The sequence below is a fragment of the Chelonia mydas genome, chromosome 13 (assembly GCF_015237465.2).
Source record: "Chelonia mydas isolate rCheMyd1 chromosome 13, rCheMyd1.pri.v2, whole genome shotgun sequence".
NCBI lineage: Eukaryota > Metazoa > Chordata > Testudines > Cheloniidae > Chelonia > Chelonia mydas.
This window is the reverse complement of record NC_051253.2, coordinates 21,762,334-21,770,203: the sequence shown is the minus strand read 5'-3', so window position 1 is coordinate 21,770,203 and position 7,870 is coordinate 21,762,334.

The following is a 7,870-nucleotide window of genomic DNA, read 5'->3' as shown; positions in this document are numbered from 1 at the left end:
CAGCCTGAAGGTGAGCGAAAGATCCAGGCCTCCTGAGGAGAAATAATTCTCACCAAAATCGGTTAGCAGGGCGCATAGCATCAGCAGGAAATCACTCCTTTCTTGTCCCTTTCAGGGTCCTGTGCCTGCAGGTTTGCAGCCTGCTCCACATGGCCTGTCTCTTGTAGGCTAAGCATTTCTAAGGTTTGCCGCCCAGCCTGGAACAGTTCTGCTCATTAGCGGCATGCAGACTTACAGCCACTGGACTAGAGGAATTTCACCATCGATCTGGAGAAGCATTTGAGAGAATGGGAGTAACAGGGCAATAAAGATTGCAATAGATCATCAGACTCGGCCGCTGGCCTGTATAGATCAGAGCTGCGTTAAGATCATTACAGCCTGTCTGAGACTGATATGAACTGAGTAATCTAGCAGTAGGAAGTGGGGGAGCAGCTGATAAACAAAAACAACCCCCCACCCTCAAGAAAATCTCCTCTACCAGCCAAGACAAATGCCTTTGAATTTCCATCCTGCTGTAAGCCACTCCAAATGAACTGCACACGCTCATTACATCAGACTATCCCCCACCCTGCCTCCCACTCCTCAAATTAGTCAGTTCTACTGATGGTAGAGAAAAATAATATAGGAAAGTGGCTAAAAGGGGGAAGCATTTTCCAGCCTAAGGACCTGATTCAGCAAAGTGCTTGAGCGTGTGCCTAACTAAACACGAGGAGTGCCACTGACTTCAGTCGGATTCTTTGCGTTTAAAGACGGGCAGGTGCTCAATTACCTTGGGTGTAAATAAATAAGGGCAATGAAATGCTCTCTTTGGGCTCAGCTCTGTAAGCTGGTGAGCAATGCACTTGAGCATACGCTTAACTTTAAGCTTATTAATAGTCTCATTGGATTTAATGAGACCGCTTAGGCACTTGACGTAAATCACGTGCGTACTGGATCAGAAGCAGCATGCTCAGTCCCTTTCAGGATTGAGCCTGGAGCTTCAGGTGAACTGCTGGAGAAAGTGAGCCACGTGCTGCACTCAGGCCAATGGAACAAATAATGGACCAGATCCCCGCTGGATATAAATCAGTGTTGCTGCACTGAAGTTAATGGAGTGGCACCAATTTACACCGGCTGACAATCTGGCCCAATAGGTATTGAAGTCCAACTCACAGATGCTTTTCCCAGTGCAATCCTCTGCCCCCTCCGACCCCTCACACCACCACTGAGCATCAAGATGATCAGAAGCTTTTCCCTCTGCATTCACGGTTATCCCTTGATGTGATATGGGCATCCAACGACACAGTGCTAATAGCCAATCATGCACAGTGACCATTACGGTGGACTGATCACAGGGTGCATCTTTTTTTGCTTTGAACAAGTGTGAATGGCAAAGAAATTAGCCAGAATCGTGACCTGTTCGTGGTTAATTCAGAGATGGAAGAAACGGGCTGAATCTGCCGGGTAGTTACTTTATTCATTATGACAGGTTTCAGAGTAACAGCCGTGTTAGTCTGTATTCGCAAAAAGAAAAGGAGTACTTGTGGCACCTTAGAGACTAACCAATTTATCTGAGCATAAGCTTTCGTGAGCTACAGCTCACTTCATCGGATGCATACTGTGGAAACTGCAGAAGACATTATATACACAGAGACCATGAAACAATACCTCCTCCCATCCCACTCTCCTGCTGGTAACAGCTTATCTAAAGTGATCACTCTCCTTACAATGTGTATGATAATCAAGTTGGGCCATTTCCAGCACAAATCCAGGTTTTCTCACCCTCCGCCCCCCCCCACACAAACTCACTCTCCTGCTGGTAATAGCCTATCCAAAGTGACCACTCTCTTTACAATGTGTATGATAATCAAGGTGGGCCATTTCCAGCACAAATCCAGGCGGCGTCTTCTGCAGTTTCCACAGTATGCATCCGATGAAGTGAGCTGTAGCTCACGAAAGCTTATGCTCAAATAAATTGGTTAGTCTCTAAGGTGCCACAAGTACTCCTTTTCTTTTATTCATTATGAATAATATGACCAGCCCCATAAGAGCTTTCATTTGAGTCAACCCTCCCCAAAACTCAGCCATTATCTGCCTTTTGGCTTGCTGACACAGAAGGGGCTGTGCCTGGTGCTTTTAATATGCCGCCCGCTTAAGAAGCTACTGATGATGTATTGAGCCAGGAGTGCTGAGCTACTGAAGTACCTTGTTATCAGCAAGCGAGGGCTTCTAGTCAGACTTGAGAAGCCTTAATCCTCCTAAATGGAGTGAAACCTCCCTGCAGATAAAAGACTTGTCTGGCTTGTTCTGAAGGGAGCCGTTGGCATGTCTGCTCCCTCGCCTTCTTCTCCCTTACACATGGCCCTGCGGGAGGAGTGAAAGGGAAGATCAAAGGGGGCAGCGGTGTAGCCTCCTCCTTCCAGTAGCATAAAGGCTAGAAGCGTCATTACCAGGGAGTAGCGCTGTTAGAGGTAAACTGCAAGATCTCTGGCTGATAGAAGAATTGAGGCTATGCCACTGTGTAGGAGAGAGCTAGGCTTGGGAGGGAAGCTAGGTTCTTCCTCCTCCCCAGGCAAGTTAGAAACCAAGCTTGTTCCTGGGACACCCTCACTTTTCTAACTCACTTGGAAGCATTTAGGAGTGGATACTGGATTTCACCATGGGCAAACCATGGACTGGATTTCCCACTCATTTGGGTCTCAAAGTCTCTCTCTCTCCACCTGGTAGGGAACAGCAAGTTTGTGCCATCTCCTTTAAGGTTTTGGCTGGCTATGTTTTTCACTTTTGCTTCCTAGGTTTACAGCAGGATTGTCAAAGCAAAATGACACTCCGGAGAATTTGCATAAAGTTTCTGGAGTGGGAGCAGACCACAATGGTTCTGCATTTACTCTCCTGGGCAATCGCTGGCTGGCAGTATGACAGGGACCCTGCTAATCATCAGCATTTCTCAGCTACAGAGTTTTGGGAAACAGCCCTACTGATAAATTTTGATATTTGTTTAAAATGTGGCACTTTATATAACATAAGTGGCAAGGCATTATCTGTCTGCTCACCCGACTGCCTGCCTCCAATTTAATGGGTGGATGAAGAGCCAGAAAGGATCAGTTAAGCTATTTGAGTATGGTTTAAAAATACAATAAATTAAACAAATAAGGATCCCACATTTGTGCCTAGATTGTGCATTTAATGCACAAGTCCCCCTTAGAAAAGGTGCAGAGCTAGTGACAGTGCCCACTGGCAGGCACAATTTGCTCAGAAACGCTGAGCAAGTGTGGCCAGACTGACTGCTGCTCCACTCCTTTACAGGGGTGAATCATGTATTTGCCCCATGAAAGACAAACTCTGCTGGCTTCTGTGGAGCAGGACAGAGGGTGCGGACGTCTCTGCTCCCTTTGGGTAGCTAGCATCACGGTTGGCACCAGCTTGGACCCATCCTTGCACTTCATGGACACAAGGTCAGGGACCATGCAAGGGCACAAGGGGATCTGGGAAAGGATCCTTACACCCTCTCATCTGTCTTAGACACCCAGCTGTAGTCAGATGAAGTCTGGCCCATACTGGGCAAAAATTCATAATCTCCTCATTAGCACTTTGATTAATACAGTGGCCTGAGTGTTCTTTATCCACCTAGATATGTAGGAGATATTAAGTGCTATTTCTGATCCCTCTTATCAGGTTGGGGAGCTCCATACAGGGAATTTCCATCGAGCAGGCAACTGGTTATTAATAATAAAAAAACCCTTACATGTATAGAGCACCTTTCATTGAAAGGTAATAGACCCCAAGCTGTTTCACAGACATTGCTCCAACTCCATCCTTGGCATCATTTTCTTGTAGTGAGAGAAGTTACCCAAGGGATACATTTGGCCCAGTATAGTACACAACAGTGTACTTTATCCATCACCGAAATGCAGCCATCTCAGGGGTTGAATTAGAGTTACATTTTGCCAGTGCCAGGAACTAATAGTAACTAAGAATTGCTTTACACATTTTTATGAAGATTTACACTTATTTAACACTTGCGGACAAAAAGATGCCTGCATGTCCCTATTGGCTCTACATCTATAACTTAGTTCATATCCAGGTCACATTTTTATTAAAACATTCTGGTATGGCCAACCTTTTAGCCTTACCCAAGGAGAATATTTGCTTTCTGATCCATTGAATTTACATAATTTTTGTGCGTATGTGTAATGATGAGAAGTTTTAAAACAAACTGAGTCATCCCCAGCTGCTAAGTTCTGACATGTACTTTAAATAAGTAAACCTGGGGATGTGGAGGAGAAGGAGCAAAATTGGTTTATACATCCCACTGATCATAGAATTATCATCTGCTATCAAGCAGTTTACCATTAGACCCAGCTGGTGCCAATCTGACCAGTGCATTTCTCCAAGCTAAGCTAACAAAGCACTTATTTGTTATCCAGGGAACTACCTCTAATAGACTTCCAGTGAAATAATATTTGCTTTCCAGCCCTACTTTGAATCCCACTCACTTTGTTAAAAAGATTGCCTCTGGCTGTCTCCACTGGTCTAATCTAATAGTTTCTAGTTTGTACAAGCAAAGCGCTTTCAGCCAACTATATAAATAACTTAAAGAGAAGAAGACACTTTTACAGCGCTCTGCGCCGGGTGCTATAGAACATGACAGATTAGTAAATGACGCTTCAGTGAAGCTCATCTGGGAACCTCTGTCAGTTGAATATGAGCAATTACAATATTGTATTTGGGCTGAAAGGGTTGTCTGTCTTCTTACAAAAAGGCTAACAAGAAAAATAATTCCTGTCTTATTTCTCCTGTGCATGAAACTGGTCTAAGTGGCTCTAGCCCATTCCATGCCCCCTCCCCCCACTACCATTTCCATTGCAGCAATGGGAAGGGGGTGAGGGGAGAAAAGAAAAAAATAGTTATTTTCTGTTTTCACTTTTGGCTTGAATCAAAAAATGAACAAAGAATAATATTAGGAGACAGGACTCCCCAGTGTTGGAGAAGGGACTCTGTATCATATCAAAGCGTGTTCTCATGCCACCCCCCACTTCCACTCCAGCAGTGCGGTGCCTTCCATAAAAGGAATAGTGCCCCTGGCCTATTGAAATAGCTGGATTTATCTCAGCTCATCTGCTAAGATCCCCTGGCCAGATGAGGTTCAAAGAGTCACGCAGGATTTACCCATGCCATTGCCACTGATTTTAATAGGAGCCTTGAAGCTGAACTTGGTGTGACTTAAAATGTAGGGTTTTTCAATGAAGAACATTGAGAGACCATTGAACTTTGGGCCAGATTTCCTGTAGGCATATTTAAAAATCCCAGGCATACTGTAGGGCCAAGTTCATCCTGGGTGTGACTCCGCTGGAGTCAATAAAGTTACACCCAGGAATCTGACCTGTGGTATTTTGGTACAGGATTTCCCGGGCTCTTGACAAAGGTTCTTTGCTATCGAAGCTGGCGCTCTCTGAAAAATCAACTCCAACCATCCCATTACAAGGACCCCTCATTCACATCTGTCCTTTCCCTTCCTCATCCCTACTGTTGCATCACTATTTTTGTAAGTGATTATTTTCATGAACTTGAACTTGCAGAATGCTTCCCTTACATTATAGAAATGAACCGCATGCCATTCCAGGTTCCCTCCTGCACTTCAGCACTTGGGTGCCATGCCTTTATTTTGGGTCTGCATATAATTTGTGCCTCACATTGACGCTTTGGCAGGTTAAGAGCTTAGAGGCACATATTGTATCTGGAGCTCTTTTGAAACAGAGGACTTTGTTGTCAAATCTTGCTGAATGAAACCAGTCCAGTCCCTTGCAAGGCCTGCAGGCAAAGGATTAACCTCTTTGTTGCCGTGATTTGCTTATGTCTATGTCCCCAGCATTTGAGGATGGCTGTTACTTTCAGAGGCACAGAATACATAGATGTGCCAACCACCTGGGTGAACTGTACAATGTAGACACAGCTTTCAACTGTAAGTTCTTTCTGGCACGGACTGTCTCTGAATATGCACTTGTATCGCACCTAACACAGCGGGGCACCGATCTTGGCTGGGGACGGAAAGTGCTACTATACTATCTATAACCATGGCGGCACTGTTACTCTGCCCTATTTAAGGTTGAATTCAATTTTCGCATTAAAAACGAAAAGGTTGAACGCCTGCTTTACGTGAAAAATAGTGTATCTGCCCCAAGTTTTCACCACAATCTCTGAATAAAGTTTGAATTTTCTGAGGCATTTCAAGAAAGTCAGTTATTTTGTTCCTGAGTTCTAATAAATTAATGCCAGGCTTGGAGCATCCTCTTCCCCAGACATGAGTGAGTGTGATTTTCCAGAACTGTGCAGCACAGACATTAGACGGGAAGTCAGCTGTTTTGGGTGCTGGAAGCCCTACTGGGGTAGAGTTGCACTCATGGTGTGTTGTCTGGTGGCTATCCTAGTGATGCGTTGATGTGCGCCTCTGGGTGGAAGAGATGCGATAGCTTTTCACATTATCATCATCTAGGCATTTCTAACATGGTGAGGCTGCCAGAATTTTAAGGAGAGGTACCTTCCTGGAGGCAGCATTCCCGGACTTCTCATCAGCATCACAGTGTTGCCAGCTCATTCCCAGAACCCTAGTGTAATTTTCAGGTGGGCATGCCCAGGAACAAAGTGCAAGGAGGTCGGTAGCAGCATCTGGGGTTGTATGTTGGCTCCTACCTCCCATCAGAGCATAAACATTAAATTGGTTATGTCTGAAAAATAGCAAAATGCTCCAAGAATGAGAGGAAAGGGATCCAGCTTCTAGTGCATGGTGTGGATACGGTATTTACTCTATTCTAGCTCTATATCTAGGCCGTTAGGCTTGGATTTTTAAAGGTATTTAGCCATTGGTTGCTCAGCATTGCTATGCCAAACTGACTTAGAAGCCTCACATCTCATTTTCAAAAGTGACTTAGAAGCTTAAGTCTCACTGAAAGTTTATAAGACTTAGGCTGCTAAGACCCACATCCTCACATTAATTGGAGTTAGGTGTCTAAACACCTTTGAGGAGATTGGCTCATGTAATTTTGAAATGCCTAAATACTTTTACAAATCCAGGCCTAAGACCATACCCACTGTGGTACCTGAAGTGTAAAGGTGAAATTCTCTCTTTTTCCCCTCAATACAAAACTGTACAGAAACAGGTTTTCCTCTCATCCCCCCCATTCTCAGGAATATAAAACGGTGAGAAGCCGTATGCATGTGCTGAACTTTATGCTATGTGAGTAGTTCCTGTATAAATTCGATGGGACTACTCACCACATGCCCAGAAATTTGGAGGAGAAACAGGGCCCAAGTATGGAACAATTCAGTCTGTAAGTGCAGTGTTTCTCAAACGTACGATGGGTTGAAACTAAGGGTCTGTATACAAACCCCTTTCACAATCTTAACTAGAGTGTCGGTAGCCTGGCACTTGGATACTAGTGCAGTGGGTGAAATAAACCTCAGAGAGAGGTAGGAACTGTAATGTCATTATGTGGGGTGGTTGTTTTTTTTTTAAAACCAACCAGAGCTATTGCCGATAGTGTGTCAGCTCTGCTGCCTTATGAAGGGCTTCAGAAAGTTTTACTTGACTTGACAGCTTGTAAAACAGGTTTTTGGTTTTAATTGTTCAGCTGGCAGATGTGAATCTCAAACAGCTGTAACCTGTGCTCAGAAGAGGGTGGAGACTTCTCTGAAATTCTCCAGCTATGGAGGGCATCTCCCTCCCTATCCCCAACAGTAGGCCTTCAAGGAAAAAAAAAAAAAAAACCCCAGACCTCTGTTGCAAGCTAAACAGCTGTGTCTCCCCGGTCTGCACGTAGCACTTTGCTGATATGGCCAGGATCCAAAATTGCATTTATGGGGGGAGCGGTGTTGTGGAAAAGTCCTGGGTCCC